Source organism: Fukomys damarensis, unplaced genomic scaffold (assembly GCF_012274545.1).
Source record: "Fukomys damarensis isolate Sample0158 unplaced genomic scaffold, DMR_v1.0_HiC HiC_scaffold_16, whole genome shotgun sequence".
Classification (NCBI taxonomy): Eukaryota; Metazoa; Chordata; class Mammalia; order Rodentia; family Bathyergidae; genus Fukomys; species Fukomys damarensis.
The window spans coordinates 112,341,785-112,363,557 of NW_022900928.1; positions in this window are offsets into that span (position 1 = coordinate 112,341,785).

Consider the following 21,773-nt stretch of genomic DNA (forward strand, 5'->3'; position numbering starts at 1 on the left):
TTTCCTTTTTTTTTTTTTTTTTTTTCCTTAGTGAGCTCTCAAGAGGCTTTTGATGTTTTAAGTAAGATCTCAAGACAGTTACCTACTGAAGCAGTAATCTTTCACCACTGCTGCCAAAAAAGATGTTTCCAAATGGAACTGCACCACCTCCCTCTTGAGGAGATGATCCAGTCAATGAAGGAAGGGCAGGAAAGGAAAAGCCTCATATTTCAGCTGAGGAGTAAAACTGGTGACAGCATTACTATTAGTAGTCGATTATTCTCTGAATATTTCTTCAGGCGCATAGAAAATTTAAAAATACCGAGACTATTTTCCAAGTAAGTTTGAGTTAAACTGCAGCTAATAAATCTAAGTAGAAATTAAGACTTCCTTAAAGGTAAATACAAACAATAACAAAAAATGAGCAATTATACTCAGTTTTGTTTAAAGAATTAATCAATATTATGCCATCAATATTGCTGCACAGCAATTTTAATTTTGCTTTATTTCCTCTGACAAACTGAACAAAAATAACCAACACTAATTTATAGCTTTCTAAAAAGCACACACCTGAAGTTGGAGATTCTGAAATCCAGATTTAGCTGATAAATGAAAGCCTAAACATTCAGTATAGATGACTAAATGCTAGTGAGAGTTATTCTAAACCACAGCTGTGCACACACAGAGTATACAAATGCCAAAATATTACACACCACCCTTGCTCAACAAGCCTTAATCAAATGGGAACAGCTAAATTGAAGAGTTGCTTTGTGAACACGCATTTCAATAAACCATAATGTTTGTGAAATCAGAACATGGGAAAGAAGGGATATCACTAGAAAGAAAATAATTCCCCATGAAAATTAACAATTTACCATTTTCCATGTACAAATTTAAAGAGCATTACTGGGATCTGACACTTAATAATAGAAGCAAGTTTATAGGTAAAAAGATCTCACAATTTATATACAAGTTAAAAACAAACACAAAACCTCAGTAACCCATATTTGAACAGGGACAGTTTAATAGTTTCTTTAGCTTGTTTTAATCTCTAAATTTAGTTGATTATTTAGCAGAGAAAAATAACATATCATATTATTAACAGATTTACTCGAATAAAATACAATTCCTGCACTCATCTACAAAACATATACACCCAACATTCTCATTTCTTTATGAAGACTAAACCTCAAAAGAAATTATAATAAAGCCCAATAGCAAAGTGACTATGGTTTTAGGTCATTTTTGGTAGATCAAGTATATTTTAGGGAATGATCAAGCCAAAATGTGTCTGTTTTATTTGCAACTATTTGAATATCAATAATGTGATTTGCAACTATTTGAATATCAATAAGGAACAAATCTTTTCAATAGAGAGGATTTAAGTATCAATACTGTCTCAATTGCCCAGTGCAAATTCTATTCAGTCTGCTTTAGAAGATAGTTGGGACTGTAAATGTTATCTCACAAAAGCTGAGATCAATTGGGTGGAGTGGCAGGAAAGAGTGACTAAAGTTATCATGTTGCCAAAGAATCTCACTGTAACTCTGTTTGATACTTTGCGATAGTAAAAAAAAAAAAAATATTTTTGATTATGTTTTGAACTTTGATCAACCAATTTAATAAAATAAAAAACACATTTTAAGAATGGAATAAAATCTAGCAGAACAAATAAGATTTCAATAACACAACCATGTGAAGCTCATTTTAGCTTGAGACATGATATAATAAACTATGTATCAATGTATTATATAATGTCCACTATAATATGCTAATATGCAACTATTAGCATTTTATCAAAATATACAGAGTAATAAAACAGTTGTATTGTTGAAATAACAAGTTAATATTACTACTAAATTAATCCACATAAATATTTCATTTTCTAATTCAAGAAACTTCTGCAAACATGGTCAATACTTTAGATTTTTCAGGTCATATAGTATCTGTCATAAGTTCTTAGTTCTATATTGTAGTAGAAAAAGTCAGAGAGAACACATCAACAAATCATTATGGCTATGTTCCAATAAATTTTTACTTACAAATACAGTTGGGAGGTTAGGTATAATCCATGAGCATTAACTTGACAAGGCCTACTCTACTTCTATACCCTAGTTGGAATTTTTTTCTGTAAAGAATTATCAATTATTCATATTGTCATATTTTGATTCTTCTACATTGAACACTAATGTAAGAAATAAGTAATAGTACTCAGAAGAATTCTGGAGAGCCTAACTTCTGTTTTAAGTCTTACATTCAGAGAAAGAATTAGATTTATCTGATTTATTTTGATCTTTCTGTCATTTGAAGACCTTATGCAAAAGTAAAATAGCCACTCAATGAATATTAACTTTTGCTTTTCTAAAAAAAAAATAATTTAAAATATGTGGTTTTAAAACCCTTTCAGTTATACAAAGTATGATAGTCAATGGAAGTTCTACATACATGCAAACCCCAAAATTCCCAGAAAACAAAAACACCATCTCATCACATGAATTTCTACAGTTCAATGCAGTCATATGTATCCATTTATTATTATTGAGCTTCCACTGTACAAATGTACATGGTCTACCTTGATATCTACCTATGTTCCCAAGGAACTGGTGTAGTGAGAAATTAGATGCCCATCCGTTGGAAACTGGATAAAGAAGTTGTGGTTTTTCTATAATGGAATATTTAAAATGGAATATTACTCAGCCATAAAGAATGAGAAAATAGATTCATTCATAGGAAAATGGATACATATTGAAGATATACTCCTAAGTGAAATAAATAAGTCACACATGTGTAAATACTGAATAGTTTCCCTGGTGTAAATAATCTGCAACAATGCATAAGATTCTAATAAGATTACTGACATTTGGCAATGGGAACAAAGGAGCTAAAGGTGTAGGGAAGATGGGATGGGTAGGGGAAGAGTAAAAAGGGAAAAGAAAAAAATGAGAGAATGAAAAGATGAAAATAAAGTATTTGTAGATGGGGAGGGGAGGAGGGGGTGAAAGGAGGGCAGGGGTAAGGAGAAAAAATGACAATCAAGACTTGTCATGTAGAGGTACAAGATCCCAACAATGAATGTAACTGCACTGTATCCCTAAAATGTACCAATAAACTCAATTAAAGCTGAAAAAAAAAAAAAGAAACATAGGATACTAGGCCAGTGAACATGATTTATGACAAGTTTGTACCTTTAAGTATAAACTCAGGCTAGAACTGTAGCTGTGTGTTCACAATGTGCCCATCTAAAAATGAATCTTGTAATAGTTAACAGTCAAGATTTCTGCCCTTAGAATTATCTATGTATTTAATTAAATATAGTGTACCCAATTTAATTCAGCATAATCATGTTATATATTTGGAGGTAAATATGGATATACAAAAAATACATGTTTTTTACTTTTACCTTAATATTAACCTAATGATATTCAAGAAACTCAAATGCTAGTTTTTTTCTGTATCATAGATAGTCACAGAAGCTTTCTGGAAGAAATGTCACTAAACTCAATTATGCTAAACCCAATTATGATGTTCACTGATTTATACCCTTGTGTCTGCCTTTATTATGTTTTTATGCTAGGTAGACTGCTTCTTCCCCTATTCATAATTGAGCATTAAAATACCAAATGATAAGAATAACATCAAAAATTTCATCCTTTCTTCCTGACTCTTTTTCAAATTCTGTGTTTACTGACTATAGTACAAGGACAGCTAGACTAAATCAGAAATTTCCTATGTTGATGGTGCAGTTGTTTCATTTTTACCTCTAAAGCAGTATTTACCAAATTTCACCCATAATGTCAAACAGAATATCGTTACCACACAGAAGAGACAGAACTGTTTATTGCATACATATACTTGAGATAATTTTGTTGCTCATCAACAGAATAGAGTTTTGATGAGAAAGTATTAAATGCAATAAAAATCATGATATAATAGAAAAATATTAGTATTTGCTAAGGAACTTACGATGAAGAAGGCATTTAAGTAGTTTGGATGCCTGTGCTGACATTATCACTTAGCTCCAGTAACTTCATCTTTGCACATGTACAGCTGTCTCCCAGGATCTGCTTATGACTGGGTCCTTTTCATTCTTTAATCCTCAGCTCACGAATCCCTTTTCCTTCCTTGTACATTTCCTCCTTGTATAATTTATTCTTTATGGCAATTATAAGGTAGTTACAAATTATTTTATACGTTTCCATGGAAAATATGGAAGAATCTATATGCTAATATGGGCTGAACTATCTTAACCTTAACCAAGAGTGAACCATCAGAAATGATACTGTGTCCTGGCCTATCCTTTAAGGGAACTGGAACTTCCCATCTCTCTTTGCCCTGAAATATTTGCTCTAGAAGCTTTAAATGATTCTAAAAGAAGTCTGATTTCCCTGAAGCTCTTACATTGTAAGGAAGCTCAAGCTAGCTACTTTGAAAAGGTCATGTAGGAAAGAGAGAGAAACAGAAACAGGCAGGCCTGATCACCTAATTTTCTAGCCCCTGACCACACATTCATTTCGGCTGAGGCCCTACACCCTGTGGAGCAGAGACAATCCATTCCCCAAATAATGAGATGAAAACTATACCATAAGTTATTGTAAGCCAATACAGTTTTCAGTGGTTAGCAATGCAATAATGGACAACCATAATTTTCTATCCATTTCACTGCCTTAAATATTTCTTTGAGTGCTTATCAACATATGTAATTAATATTTTAAAATTCTTTCATTGATTTTTTATGTCTGTAGAATGGAAATTTTATGATGGCTAAGGCAATAGCTGATATAATAATCAATATTATTATAATGCCCAACAGGAAAAGATAATATTTATTAAAGGAAGGAGAGGGAAAGTGACTTGATTGATAGTTATACCAGTTCATTTTTGTTAATCGAACATTTTACTAAGCTTATATACAAATGACACCCAGGAGTAGAAAAATTGATAGAAAAGTAATTTTTTTCGTATTTAGTCTTTTCTTCATGTATATGACAACTTTCAGCATGCCTTTTTGAAAATAATTCCAAAAATTAATAAAACTACAAATTTTATCATTATAAATTAAAAGATTTCTCTCAGTATATTTTAACATTAAAATTCGTCATCCAAAATCATGTTAAATCATATTCTCAGTGATCAAAAGCATATCTCTAAATCTGTACATTCTTTCTTTTCTTTTTTATTGAGTTTATCGGTACATTCTAGGTACATTCGTTCTTTTCTTTTTTTCTTTTTTTTTGTACTGGGGATCGAACCCGGGCCCTTGCGCTTGCGAGGCAGGCAGCAGAACCACTCAGCTAAATCCCCAGCCCTCTGTACATTTTTTCTAAAAGAATGTTTTAATATTTAATGCTATATTTTTTATCTTTCATTCACTCACTTGTTCAAATAAGTAGGTAGGGATCAAGGAGTCATTTCCCAACAGACTTCTCTTGATAAAAGCTTTCTCTTTTGTCTCACAACTATGAATTCCCCATTTGGAACTGGAATTTCTCCAGATAGATTTAGTACTAATACCACAGAAAGTTTCAGGGAATGTTTTCAAATTGACACATATCTATATTCTGCTTTAGACAGACCAGATGACAACTCCAGAGGAGCAAAGTCTGATGCTCTAAACATTTAACAAAGCTCTTCTCAGTATTTTTATATTGCAAAAGTAAGGTTCCATGCCAAGCTTTAAAGTATAGTCCTTTTGTAATGATTGAGAATAATTATCTCACCATTACCATGTTTGAGAGACGGAGAAACTTTAGAATGTGAAAATACAAGCCTTCACCAATTTTATCTCATTCAAATGCAGTACCTGTCAATACTCTTGATTTAATAGTACATGTTTATAAGGCAAATCTAAGGTTATGCCAATCGATGATAACAAAACAAAATTCAGCAGTGGCCTAGTGTCTAATAAGTCCTATTTATAAAACTCAGTTTGACAATCAGGAAATGTTTCTGTGATTGGCTACAACTCATATCTTTCATCACTATGGTTCCTAATCCTATTTTTTTAGCTTTATTAAATGTATTGGTACATATAAGGTATATAACACAGTTACATTCATCATTGGAATCTTGTACCTATACACGACTTATCAGGTTCTTATTTTTCCCCATTCCCCAGCCCTCCCCTCAGCCCCTCCTTATCAACTATACATTTTAATCCTTATTTACACTTTGACTTTTTCATACCAGAGAAACTATTTAGTATTTATACATGTGTAACTTATTAATTTCACTTAAAAGCATGGCCTCAATGTGCATCCACTTACCTATAAATCTCTCTAGATTCCTGTTCTTTATGGCTGAGTCATACTCCATTTTATTTTTTTAAAAATCTTTATTCTGTCTCCAGCTGATGAACAGTTGGGCTGTTTCTAAGTTTTAGTTATTATAAATTGTGCTTCTATAAACATGGGTGTGCATATATCACTGTGGTATTATTCTTTTAATTCTTTTGGGAAGATACCCAGCAGAGGAATAGCTGGGTCAAAGGGGACTACTAATCCTAGTTGTTTCAGGTATCTCCATATTGATTTCCCCAGATGGGAAAGGAAGAAGTAAAACTGTGATTATTTGCTGATGATATGACACTCTACATAGAAGATCCAAAGAACTCTGCCAAAAAACTTCTAGACTTAATTGACAAATTCAGTAAAGTAGCTGGATGGAAGTTGAGCACTCAAAAATTGATAGCCTTCTTGAACACAAATAACAGTCTCACTGAAAGTCAAATTAGAGAAACAATTCCTTTCACAAAAGCATCCAAAGAAATGAAATATCTAGGAATCAAGCTAACAAAGGAAGCAAAAGACCTCTACACTGAAAACTATAGCACTCTTAAAAAAGAGATCGAAGAGGATATAAAGAAATGGAAAAACATCCCCTGTTACTGGGTAGGAAGAATAATATGGTAAAAATGGCCATACTTCCAGAACTACTATATAGATTCAATGCAATCTGTATTGAAATTCCAACAGTTTATTTCATAGAAACAGAGAAAAGAATCCAAAAACTAATTTGGAATCAGAAGAGAACTAGAATAACAAAAGCCATTCTAGGCAACGAGACATGGCAGAGGATATCACCTCCTCAATTTGAAACTATATTAGAAAGCCACTGTGATTAAAAAAAAAAAACAAAAAAAACACCATCATGGTACTTGCAAAGAAACAGACCCAAAGATCAGTGGGATGGATTAGAAGATGCAGAAACATTTCCTGACATAGTCAACTGCCTCATCTTTGACAAAGGAGCCAAACACCCTCTCTGGGGAAAAGAGAGTCTCTTCAATAAATGGTGTTGGAAAATTGGATTTCAACTTGTCAAAGAATAAAACTACACACATATCTTTCACCATACACTAAACTAAAATCCAAGTGGATTAAAGATATAAATATTAAAACAGAAACACTAAATTGCTGGAATATAAATTAGGTAGAACTCTTGAAGATATTAGCACAGGAAAAGACTTTATGAACAAATTCTCAGTAGCATGGGAACTAGAACAAAGAATCAAAAACTGGGATCTCATCTTTTTAAAAGCTTCTGCACTGCCAGAGAAACCACCAACAGAGCTAAAAGACAACCCACAATGTGGGAAAAACCTTTTACCAACTGTTACTCAGACAAAAGTCTACTATCTAGAATATATAAAAAACTCAAAAAAAAAAAAATCAGACCCCACAAATATAAAGACCTGATTTAAAAATGGGTATCTGAAATGAACAGATATTTCTCAAAGAAATAAAAGCAGCAAATAAACATATGAAAAAATGTTAACATCACTGGTCATTCAAGAGATACAGATGAAAACAACACTGAGATTCCACCTCACCCCAGTAAGATTGGCTGATACCAAGAAATCAACAAATAACAAATGCTGGCAGGGTTGTGGGGAAATAGGAACCCTTTTCCTAATCCTATTTTTAAAAAAATGTCACATATATTTTAACTGTGCTGCATACATGGAAAATACTAGTATACCTTTCTGCCTTTGACTATGGTATGGTTACATTTGTATATTGTCTACAGGTCAAGTGATACCCATGCTTTGATGTCAAGTTCAGGCTTGTTCTTTGACATGAATCTTTGTCTCACCTCAATGAAACTATTGCTTCATTTTTTTTTTATCAGAACTCCAGTAGTAACATTTTATCTATTCCATTAATACATCTAATAAGACTCAGCTTTTATTATAATTAGTTGAAAAAAACTTATTTTATAATTATATCACAAAATCTATGAGTACAGAATCTTTTCTGTTTTTCATGTTTCACACAGTATCTATCATGTGAAATGCAATGAGTAAGGCAGTGAAGATGTGGTGAGTAGACTGATTTGATAGGAATTTCCTGTATGCATTAGACTTTAGGTCACACATGTCTCTTCAGATAGTGAGGAAGTATTACTGCAGTCTGAAATAATTTAAATTATGTTTGGTATAAACCGCACAATAAAGATCTAAAATAATGGAATACCAGCCAGAAAAATAATTACGGGCATCAGAATGAAACAAGGAACTCCCAAAGATTAGGAATTAAAACTAATCACAATAATATATATTAATGAGGTGTGCAATACAATATCTCAAAGTCTGTTTTTCTGAAACAAAAAAGTGATGTAACATTTTTATTCCTTCTGGGAAAAAAAGTTTTTAAAGCAAGCAAGGAAAAGCTTTCAATAAACGATTCTCTTTTTTGTTTTTGTTTTTGTTTCGTTTTGTCTTGTTTTTGAGACAGGGTCTCACTACATAGTTGAGACTGGCCTGGAACTCACTATGTAGCCCAGGCTGGTCTCGAGCAGCGATCCTCCTGGCTCAGCCTCCTGAGTGCTAGGATTACAAGTGTAGGCCACCACGCCCAGCCCAATAAAGGATTCTTAAAATAAGATTATGATCAGAAAACCTGATGAATGGTAAATTTTTCTGAATACCAGACCTGAGTTTTCTGAATAAAATAATTTCCCTTATTAGTAAAAGAAATATTAATATTATTTTACATTTTAAATCTATATTAATTGCTGGTGCAGATTTCACTATTCTACAAGATATAAAAGATTGTTACACAGGTTAGAATATTTTTACAATGTTTGTTTATAAATATACAGATACACACACACACACACACACATATATATATAAAAATACATAATATACTCTATACACACAGATACATTTTGGTGAAAGTTGTCAAATTTAATTTAGAATACCTAAATATCTATATCATTTTAAATTAAAAAATAATAATAGGCAAAATTTAAGAGGTCTTTAGGCGTGCGGACACAAACCTAATTGCTCAGCAAGTTCCTTTTTCTGTACCTCTTCCTAAGAATACTTCATGTTGTACTACTCCCTACAGTCTGGCAGGATCACAGGACTAAACTGCAGCTAGTGAACTGTGAGCAGACCTGTATGGCACTCCCAGGTCCAGAGATACACTCCTTCAGATCTCCACTTGTAGGAATCTTACAGTCATATGCTCCACATGGCATAGCACCAAGACTGAGTAAATTCACCTAATGGGAATCAGCTTCTACCATAAGTGGAAAAAAAAAATAGAGAAAGGCACTAAAAAAATCATGGTTTGACAATTCAGTTTACAGTAATTATTATGAATCATACTATAATGTAACTTCAAGATGTGAAATTATGAAATCAAATTCTGGTTGGACAGGGCCAGGGATTTACCTCAGTGGTTCTGCTGCCTGCCTCGCAAGTGCAAGGTCCCAAGTTCGAACCCCGCTACCAAAAAATTCTGGTTGGGCAGAAAGACTACATTTCTAAAATTACAGGATAATATTTTCTATTTATATATATGAAGCTAAGAATAAAATGCATTAACAGAGAATTCATGCTTTTTTCAAAAATATTAAATAAGAATACTTGAAGATAATGTCAGCTGTCAAATGTAATTTAATTATTTTGCTACTGTGAAATGTAGACCTTTATAAAAGCCACTACATTGGACTTATTTGGCAAGATGAGGAGGCTAGCATATTTATATAAAGGTATATGTTGTCTATGGAAATATTTACATATATTATTACACCATTATTACACCTTAAGTATTGGACTTCCTGATCTAAACATTACTCCATCTTTTACTATTTCTGGAAAGAGAAGGTAAAAAACACAATTTGCCATTCTAATGTACTAGTGAGTGGTTCACATTACAGAAGCATGAGAAAAATTTCTTTATTCTTTTTAGGTTTCTACCTTTATGTAAGATTACCAGATGAAATATTAAACTATATTTTTATTACCCAGTTTTGTGATACTATAATTCTATGTAATTTCACAGCCTCCACTCTTGATTATATAGCAAGTCTGAAATACAAGAAATATGATGAGGTATTTTCAGTCCTAACTCATAAATGAGGTTCAAAATGCATTCAAAAGTAAACATTCAGCAGTACATTGAGAATTTATAGATAAAGAAAAGTTCAACATAAATAGGAGACATCCTCATAACATTTAACTGTGGCCTGGCCATTAATCCATGGGCTATATACTCTTCTAATGTTTGTAACAATCACTGTAGAGTTACTAGATCATAGTCATTATCTGAAAGGATTTTTTAAGTTGGTTGGTGGTGCCTGCCTGTCATCTCAGCTACTTAGGCAGCTGAAGCAGGGGGACTGCTGGAGCCCAGGAGTTGATCCATCTGAGAAATACAGCAATACCATGTTTGTTTGTTTGTTTGTTTTATAAAGGGCAAATATTTAATTTAATGAGAGATTAAGGGATGATGCCACATTAAATGTTATTTCATTTAAAAAAAAAAGCTTGTTAACATTTAGAGAACCAAGTCAAAACAAGTAATCACAAAATTGAAAAGCCAGGGCCATGAACTGCTTTCATTCCCAATGCAAAAGACTAAACTGGCAGGTCTTTTGGAAAGTAGGTAGAAACCTTATGCAAAACTGGATGAGGTAATTGAACACCCACGTAGGACATATGGTTTGGAGATAGCTTCCCTGTGGAAAGTCACAAAGCAGAGACACAATGGGAAGAAAGGTTTTGGGAATGTGCATGTAGATCTTATCCAATAAATAGAAAACATTAAGAGGCTTCATTTTTAAAAATAAAGGAACCTTATAATTGTGCAGCTTCACACCTGAGATCACCCAGAACAAAAGTTGCTCTATTACCAGGTGAATAACTCATTCAGAGAAAAAAATCACTATGAAACATTTTTCTACTCTGATCACAATTTGACATTTTTTTTCTTTTTTAGGTACTTTACCCCTAATTTTTGTTTTCACTATTTGTTTAATTTAATTTCTTAGAAAAGCTATGTCATAAGCCATCTGATGACTTTGTAAATGCAAAGGGCCAATGTTGTGGAACAGACAATCTAATGACATAGTGTTTAGTGTTCCCTAAAGCAGGAGACAGATGAAGAGAAACGGTGAACCGGCAACCTTAGCATAATTAAGACAAGCCTCAGTGCTTGCCATGGTGCCATTACATTAATCTCACATCGGTGGCACCTGGCTAAAATTTATGAGATATGTAAAGGGGCCTTTCCAACTGACCTTGATAAGGCAGAGTTATTTATCACGTGAGAGAATAGTCAGCAAGCTGGGGGAATGAGGTATATTAGAAATAACTTGGCAGGGAGATTTAGGGCAGTGGGCTGCAATACACTTTGAAAAGATCAAGAGAACTATTTCCAGTACTCTGAACCTTAAACATCCTTGATAGGTAAAATATAAAATCATACATCATGTTAATAAGCAATATATATGAGAAGGGGTAAGAGTAAGTGCCAAGTTTTAAACTGATGCCAGTTCATTCAATATTTTTAATGTGTATTTATTGGGCTATACAATGGGACTTTATGACCACAACAGAATCTAAACAATTTTACCCAAAATAAGTCAGCAAAATAGAATTACACTGGGAGTATTTTGAGGACACTGCCTCATTTTATTCACCATTACATTTCCAACCTAGTGTGCATTCTGGAATATTTTGGTTTCACTAAGTTATTAGATCTTCTTAATGATGCTACTTCCTGTTTTTCGTTGATATTTCTCCTTGACTACTCCATAAAAAATTGCCATTACATAGAATCATCTTATTATCTATTGCCTTTATGCTTTTCTGTTCTTCCACCCCAGACTAAGGTCTGCTGTCTTTTACGTTCACCTTACCATGTATCATAGACTCAATACCTGGACTAGAAAATTGTAACTCATTAATCTATTCGTATTTGCCAAATGAAAGCAGGGTTGATTATGAAACAAATTGTAGAAATCAGCAAACAAAAGAGTTGTGAGTGATATGTTTCAGAATATAGTTTTGGTGGCACATACTTTTTTTTAATTTTATAGCATCACATCACCAATACATACAAATTTTTAAATCTGAGAATAAAGCTTCTTCAACCAAGAAATTTGTTATGATGAAATTGGTATCATCATAATTCATTTCTGGTTGTTTATTAGAAAATTTCTCAGTTATTTTTAGTTGCTGCTAATAGTGCTGTTAAATATGACTTTTAAAACACAGTTTTGTTATTTTCTTTTTTAGTACCAGGGATCGAATTTGGGCCCTTGTGCTTGCAAGGCAGGCGGTGGAACCACTGAGCCTAATCCCCGGCCCACAAAAAGTTTCTTGCTACAAATATCTCAACAAAAAATATGAAGAGAAACAAAAGCGGTGTTTTTTCTGGAATTTCATTTACTGGACTTGCATGTAAAAACAACCACTTAAAATACTGGTAGCTACCAACTGGGGAAATTCTCATAATGTAAGTGAAATTTTACTTCATATGTCTGAGCCAAATACACAATACAAGTTTCTTTATTTTACTTTTGTGTAATGAACAATTTTTCCTTTTAAACTTGTCAAACAGTTGAGTTTATTCTAACATAAAACAGAGGTATTGGATGAATTTCTATTTTTTACAAAGAAAGTTTCATGGTCTTCTGAGTGAGATAAAATAGCAACACAGTTTAGAATTTCTCATAGAAAAGCCACAATGGGTCAAGAAGACCTAGCAGATTTTTACCTCATCAACACTGAGACATTTTCTATTCTAATTGTTCCTTGTTACATAACTGGCAATTTTCCCATGACAAAAGTACAGGTTATCTAAAATCAACTGAACTACATTCTTATTAATTATAGTTCTGGAAATATTAGCCAGAGCAATTTGACAAGAGAAAGAAATAAAAGGCACAAAGACAGGAAAGGAAAAAGTTAAATTATCATTATTTGCAAAAGACATGATACTCTACATAGAAGACTCCACCAAGACTTCTAGATTTAATAAACAAATTCAGTTGCATAGCCGGATAGAAAGTCAACCCTCAAAAATCAAAAGCATCCCTGTACATGAATAAGAAACTCACTTAAAGAAATTAGGGAAACACATTTCACAATAGCAACCCCCCTCAAAAAAAACCTAGGAAGTAAAAGACCTGTACATTGAAAACTATGGTACCCTCTGAAAAAAGAGATCAAAGGAGATATCAGAAAATGGAAAGGTATCCTTTGTTCTTGAGTAGGAAAAACCAAGGTAGTGAAAAGAGCCATACTTCCAATACTGTTATTCAGATTTAAAATAATCCCTATCAAAATCCCAACAGCATATCTCACAGAATTAGATAAAATAATCCTAAATTTCATTTAGAATCAGAAGAGTCCTAGAATAGCAAAAGCAATTCTGGGCACAGAGGCAAGGCAGAGGAGATCACAATCCCTAACTTGAAATTATAACACAAATCTACAGTGGTAAAAACAGCATGGTACTGGCAAAATAATCAGACCAGAGGATCAATGAAACATATTAGAAATGCAGAAACAACCCCAAACATCTCAGCCACCTTATCTTTGACAAAGGAGCCAAAAACTTTCTCTGAAAGTAAGATAACCTCTTTAATAAGTGGTGCTGGAGGAACTGGCTTTCCACTTGCCAAAGACTAAAATATAGAACAAGAATTCCTATATATCATTATATATTAAAACTAATGAGAAGTATTGAAAGTGTCTTACACTTGGCAGTTATAGTTTTAGAATAAAAGTAGAAAAATAAACTACTATCTTTTAGAAATCCCAAATGAATAAAATGAAGATGTCCACATTTGAAGGAAAATGTTGACTTACTTCAATTCCAGGCATATTTGGCCATTTTAAAATCCCAGTTAACACTCTAATCTGCACAAAAATTAATCATCAACAACATTTTGTTAGCTCTATTTTTGATCTGTGTCAGAGGGAAAGTATAAAGCAATACTTCAGGGATCATAAAAGTTTTGGATAGTTTCCTTTGTATGTACATTGCAAATTATAAATTTTATACATTTTTAAGAAAATGATTTCAAATTAAACATTTAAAAATTAAAAAATTTAAACAATTTAAACAAATTAAACAATTAAACTGAAGTAGTTATATATTGCTTACTTAATGTGGATTTGCATATATTTTAATGCACTGTAACATGCCTTATTTTAAATAAATATTTTATAAGTAAGTATAAGTTATGAGGGTAGGAAAGGGTGGAGAAATTAATAGGCTTTCTCTACACTGTGTATCTCTCTGTAATTTCCTTTGCTTTCTTATAACTTATATAATATAGTGAAAAAAAACTATGAAATATTAGATTCAATATTTGGAGCTGACCTACTTGTCAGATCTTTATTGAAATTTACTTATTTTAATGATTAAAATTTCATAAATAAAATATTAAAATGTCATGTATAATTAAGAATAGAATAATCACATAATGATTTATATTTGTAAGGGGAATGTTGAAAGTGAAAAGTGAGATACAGTTTACATATGATAATTTTGTAACTTAATAATTCTATTTTTTAAAGAAATTCTTCCATGTACTCATATCACAATTGTTACCATCAAAGCAGTAAGTTTTCCTCATATCTATAATATCTTATAATTCTTCAAATACTTCTATAATATCTTACTTCTGTTCTTTTTCATCTAATCAATTTTTGTAACTTTTTTCTTAATTTTATAACTCTTGCTTTTCTAATTAAAAGACTTATAATATCATCTTCCTTAAAGAAAAAAATTCCATTATAAAAGTTCTACTTTTCTCACAACAAATTGGCAAAACTTGATCTTATTTATTACTTGCATTGAACTACAGACTCTTGAGACTCATGAATGTAGAGGTCATTAGTTTTTAGATAAAGTATTTAAATTAAGGACAATACTTTACGAAAGGCAATAAAACATCCTTGAGTATATCAGTTGAAAAGCCAAAGATGTCAAAGAGAATTATGATTACATTCTAAAATGTTATAAAATTATTTGTTTTAACAGAACTCGTTTCAAACAAAGATCAAACAATATTAAGTATACTTTTGATCTCTGCAACTGAGTTACAATGTAAGGAAATTTTCTTAAAAAATAACTTGAAAATTTGCCTCAGAATGTGGAAAATAATAAGCTGTTTTGGGAAAAATGAGAGTCTAACAATATGATACCAGCATAGTCTGAATAAACATTGAAAGGTGGTAACTTGTTATCTGTTTTCACAACAGACATCACATTTCATTTGCTCTCATAAGTGCAGAAACTGTGGGATACATAGGGAGTTTTTCTACTAGAACACATTCATTAATTTGTTCTTGTAATAACCAACATATTTTTAAGGCAAAGGCTAAAGGTCAAGTCTTTCATTTGTCAATGCCTTGTGCCAGGGAACCAGTCTTTCCCTTGCAGTGATAAATTCACTATAAACGTCTGAAAGAAAAGAAAGATAAAAATCTTTACTACATGCTAGGGTGTTAATGAAGAATGACATAATTTATAAGTAGTATTTCCCAAGTCCAAAGTATGTAAAGATCTATATTCTACATCCTCTTTTTAAAACTTAAAAATAGTTGCTTCCAAACATGTCTTAATGTCTTCCATTTTTTTTCGAGGAAGTGAGCAACACCTTTCATCTAAGATGTTAGTGACATAACTTTATTCACCCTGTAGAAGATTCTATAAAATGGAATGATGTAGTTGAAAGAAGCAAACCATGGTAAAATATGGGGAATGAAGAATGAAAGCATCTTAATGGAACTAAACTAGGCTGGCCTGATAACTCAGAAACAGACATTGTCAGAACCAGAAGAGCCCTTAAAATGGTGTTACTCAAAGATTTTATTTTAGGTATCAGGAACATAGAAACTGAGAAAGTGCATGGTCACCTGTGATGCAAAGAGCAAGAACCAGATCAGTGACTGCAATATCCTCGATTCAGTACCCTCAATACTCTTCATCTTCTGGTACAGACAATGCAATTGGAGGTGAAATGATAAAAAAATTTGAAACTCAAATTCCTCTTGGCACTATTTACTAAAACTGTTCTTTCCATTCCCCCAGGAGTACTGATACCCTCTCATTTTATTATTCTAAAATTACATTAATAATTTTGAAAGTCATCAAAATAATCATAGATTTCAAAGTCTTTTTGTCCATATAGATTTAGTTCTCCAGTTGCATTAATGTAATTTAATTGATTTTATTTATAAGATTTTGATGATTTTGACACCCTCTATTCACAGGATTGAAAGTATCATGGAAATTACTTTGAGAAACATAATATTGAAATATTTTACAAATTAGTGTATAATTTAAAGGGTACATAATGGGTAAAATGTATTCTCTGAAATTATAAAATCTTACCAGACTAAAAAGCTCTTTAAAAAAAAATTCATACTTAGTCAAGTACAGATATTTGGAAAATGGAAATCATCCATTTAACTATTTAAATGGGACAATGTTTTTAGAACAAAATTTTTATTTGAAATAGTCAGATTTTATTTCTCCATGTTCCAGCCATCTGGGTCACTCCAATTTTCTTCCACTGTTTGTTATTTTGTTCTCTGCTCTCCAAAGGAGACAGGTAAAGCGGTAGAAAATCTCTGCATTTAAAGCCCCAAAATCTCTACAGCACATTATGGAGTTAATTAAATAAAATGGAACTTAAAATAGTACACTATTTTGTCATAATTTACGAAAGGCCATCTTTCCACTTAAATTCTGTGCCTATATGTATGATGTAATAAAACCCTAGGCCTATTTGCCTTTCAAAATAGGAACGAGGATAATTTGTGCAACTCTGTTTCAATGTCTTGTCAGTTGCTGCATTAAAATCAATCACCTCCTCCAGAATAATCCAAAACCTCACAGCTCTTGTCCACATAATGGATTTATATAGCTAAAATAATTTTAAGAAGATGTATCTCAGTGGCACAGCACCTGCCTTGCAAGTATAGAGCCCTGAGTTTGATTCCCAATAAAAAAATAAAAAATATACATATATATATATATATATGTATATATGAATGCTTAAAATTGCCTTGAACATTTGATCATTAGAAGTAATATTTGACAGAATGTCAAAACTCTCGAGTTTTTATAATGTTATCCAACGGTCACTAGATAACCATGAAGTAGATTTTTATACCATCTAGACTTAGTCACATAGCCCAGTGCTTGCTACCCACTGAAAAATTTAACCTGGCAGGCACTACAGGAATAATTTTTTTTAATTTTTTTTCATTTTGCAGGTAAGGAAAATGAAATCCAGAAAGCTAAAGTGATTGTAAACTTCTTTATAAAGTGACTGAGCAACAGAACTGGGACTGGAACACAAGTTTCCCAGCTGTTAATAAATAACAGTCAAGCTGACTTAGCTTTTGAACAAATGAAAATGCTTTCCTTTTCTGATAAATCTCTTCATTGTCATCAAATCTGGTGAGGTGAATGTAACTTGGATAGTATTGCCCTAATTTATTATAGGAGGACACTCCTATGGTTATGTGGCTTCCATGGAGTAACCCAGTCACCTTGAATGTATTCATTACATTTATTTCAAAAACATTTCAAAGCAAATAAAATAAAATTGTATATCTGTCATGGACAAAAGGAATAGGATATATTTTATACCTCTCCACTAGTTTTCCTAACTTGGCTAACTTCCCTAACCATTACAGTCACTTGAGATTTTCTGGCTTTGCCCCAGATCTACTGAATCACAATCTCCAGGGAAAGTGCCTGAGAATTTGTATTTTTAAGTGGCTCTCCCAGGTGATTCTGATAATTAGCCAAGTTCTGGAATCCTTAACAATAACACTGGAAGTATGAAGATGCGGCCTCGCATATTTAGAATGTTTAGAGCTAAAATGCACCTAATATAAAATTGACTGAGCGCAGTCTTTCTCTTCTACAAACAAGCAAGATACGTATCTCTGTCACACATGGGTGGATAACCTGCCAAAAACCACCTATATTTCTGAGTCAGAGACAGATTGGAACTCCACCAAAAGAAACTGGGTATTCATACTCAGTCTATTCCATGGCAGCGACAAACAATTCTAATCTTACTGATCTTTTCATTAAAGAATGCAGCAATCTCAGAGTATTAACTGCTAATGGTAATGCAAAGCAAGGACTTCACAGATTAAACCACAAGCAATCCAGAACATGCCCACAGAACAATTCTTTGTTTGAGTAGAAAGGGAGGCAAAAGAGTAATCAGTCAGACTTCAACTATTAGGCTTAATTACTTAGGACAATGCTTGCCATTTAAAAATCCATATATCCATTAGCATAGCAGCATCCTTTAATATTCTGTTTTGATGTCACATAATATGTATAGTACTCACCACTTTCAAAGTATTTTTGCATATATTAGCACACTTTTTCCTTACAAGATCCGAATGTAGGTAGAAATTCTCAACAAATGAAAAGGATCATTGTAATTAAAGTATATTCTTTACAGAATGCAAATATCCTGAAGTGTATCTGATTTCCTTTTGGCTTCAAGCAAAACAAGATACAGTATATTCCCTTATATTTGTGGAAATAATTGTAAACCCTAAAATATTCATTAAATTATTCTTTTAAAAAATCTTAAACGATTCAGGCAATGCTGGTTTAAACACCAAATTGAAGTTTAAAAGACAATGAATCAAGTAATCAAGACTTTCTCCTTGAATAACAAGCATACAGAGATCTATTTATTTCATTAAAATGATTTCCTAGCTATTTTAAAACACCATTTTCCCTATAGAAAAGGTGATAAAAAATACAGAGAATGTTTAAATATTACTCCTCAAAATGCTCCTTGTTTCAAACATACTTTGTACCATCCTTCTACTTTCTGAAGCTGCTCCTGGAAGTTATGTCTCTATGAGTTATGATAAAAAATATCGTGAATGCTGCTGCCCAGTGCTGTCCAATGGAAAGGCAGACTCATAAAAACATTACAGCATGTTCTCATCCACTTTTTTACCAGATCTGGCACCGTGCAACTTCTGGCTATTCCTCAGTGTCAAAATGACCATGAAAGTAAATGCTTTGAATTGATTCAGGAAATTGAGGCAGCCATGACAGCGCAACTAAAGACACTAACAAAAGAAAACTTGCAGAACTCCTTCAGAAAGTGACAAGAACAACGGGATAAGTGTGTTTGAAGCTAGGGGGAGAATTTTGGTAAAGATTAATGTCAGTGTCTCTTTACCTGTAATAAATGTTTAAATTTTCTTAAATATTCACTGTAGTTTTTATTATATCTCATACAATAGCTCAGCTGAAAAACAGTGATTATAGTGATATACTACATTGAATAGTAAAAAAATGAGTGTTTTTAAAAATTAATATTGTCTGTTCACATGTAAGTTAAAAGTAAAATTCAAAGTTGTTATTCTTTGTTGTTATCAATTTTTGGCACTTCTGCCCTTTATTTTTCTGAAAGTTGCAAACTCTCTAAATTTTGGCAAAACTATTTTTTTTTTAGAAGGACTTCTAAGATAAACTTCCAAGACATTTTTTTATTTTCTCCACACAATGAAGGCAGCTCAGAAAGTAACCATGGGAAAAGAATGATATTTAAGCCAAATACAACAAAGAATCACTTAGATACACAATAATTTATTAAAGTTTTTGTTCAACCTAATTTTATCAACAGGTTCAGTTAAGAATATGTTTTTCTCATGGGAGAAACTCCATCTGAGATTCTAATTAAATAACGTTTGTATAGTTCCTTTTTCTTCTCTATACAAAAGGTCTTTTCTCCCTCCATTCTTGCCCTCTTTCTTTCTTTGTTGATACTATTTACTCCCAAGCCTGCTTCTGAACTCTTGGTCTAATTAGCTCTTGATAGATCTGCTGCCCTGTTTCCACAAACATTTAATTTTGCCGTCAGTGCCATTTACATTACAGCATGTTGCTTTGTCTTTTACCAGCCTAATTTTGTTTGAGTGAATGTAAATCCCATTAAGCAGTCACCTATTAGACTGTGGCATATAAACTCCAAAAGCCTCTTTATTACAAGAGTGAACATAATGCCCAATTGATAAAAGATTTCTGGGACATTCAATTTGTGGTCTACTTCAAATATTCTGTCTGTTTTAAATCAGGTTATGTTTTCAAAGTATTTGACAAAAATACTGGTGTATTTTTCAACCTGAGTATTCCATAATAAGACATATAAACATTAGCTTCTTGCTGTTTGGGGGGAAATATTTACTTACACCTAAACATATACTAAATATCATTCTCCTCCATCTCTATCTTTTCTTGCATGAAGATTTTACAAATATCAGAATGGCTGGCAGAACCCTCTTTCATGAATACCAAACAACTGTGCAGAATTCTAGTAAGGCTTAATATATTGTAAAGTTTTGTGAGGAGAAGACATAGCATTCTGACATACAACTCATCACACCACAAGAAGACATTGGTATCAAAGATAAACAGATATTTCTCATAACTTTAATGTAATTTGATAACAAAACAAGAGAAACAAGATGAGAGAGGTCTTTGGAAATCTTAGAAAGATAAGGTTGCTAATTGTCAGGGCTCCTGATTTTATATTGATATGCTCAAATTAGTGCCAGGTACTAGTTTCAAAGTAAGGACTCGGTGAAGACTTTCTCTCAGAGCTGAATGAGATGTTCAACACTATGGTCACATAATCCTATGGTTGGAGAAAAGGGTGAGAATGGCTCTCTTTCCATTTCCTTCTGGTAATAAACTCAAAAAGATACCCATGAAGTACAAACCCTCACTCATAAAATTATTTCTCACCCCTGCAGGCTTGTCAAAGCCAATATTTCAGGAAAGCACAGGTTGCTGGAAGAGACTTGGTTTTATTCCTGCTGTGAGTCCCTAAGGATAAAAACATTCCAAGAGAGACCGTGGCCAAAATTGTTAATAACTACACACAGCTCATTTGCCACAATGACAAAATCCAAGAAAAGACTGAATGGAGAATTGGATGAGGTGTTAAGCCAGCTACCTGTATAGGGACAGAAATATGTGTGTAGAATCATCCTAGATTAAGAAATTATATAATCATGATTCTGACTATAACAAATACATGGAATGTAAAGTAAATAATTACTAACATATTTAGTTTTCTAATGAACATAAAAGAAAAATCAGATACTTCTACCAAATGGTTTATATTACTTTAAGAAGGGAAAAACTTGTAAAACAATTGAGTACTAGAAATGGATTTAAAAAGTAAAAATTTCAGTCAATGACCTTGTAGTACTTAATAATATGCAGCATAATTTTCAGGTACATATATGTTATGTAAATTTAAACATTTAAATACACAGCTTCTAAAATACAAATGTATGTAAAACTAATTGTCTTAAATTATAGACTCCTTATTTCTTTCTACATATGCTTCCATTTAGGTTAATAGATTTGTCAAATTTTATGATTTTAACATAATTATCATCCTGCCCTTTAAATATTATTAAGGACATTTTTATTCAGTTTTGATATATTCAAGTAAGTCACAATGGGCAATATGAGTTA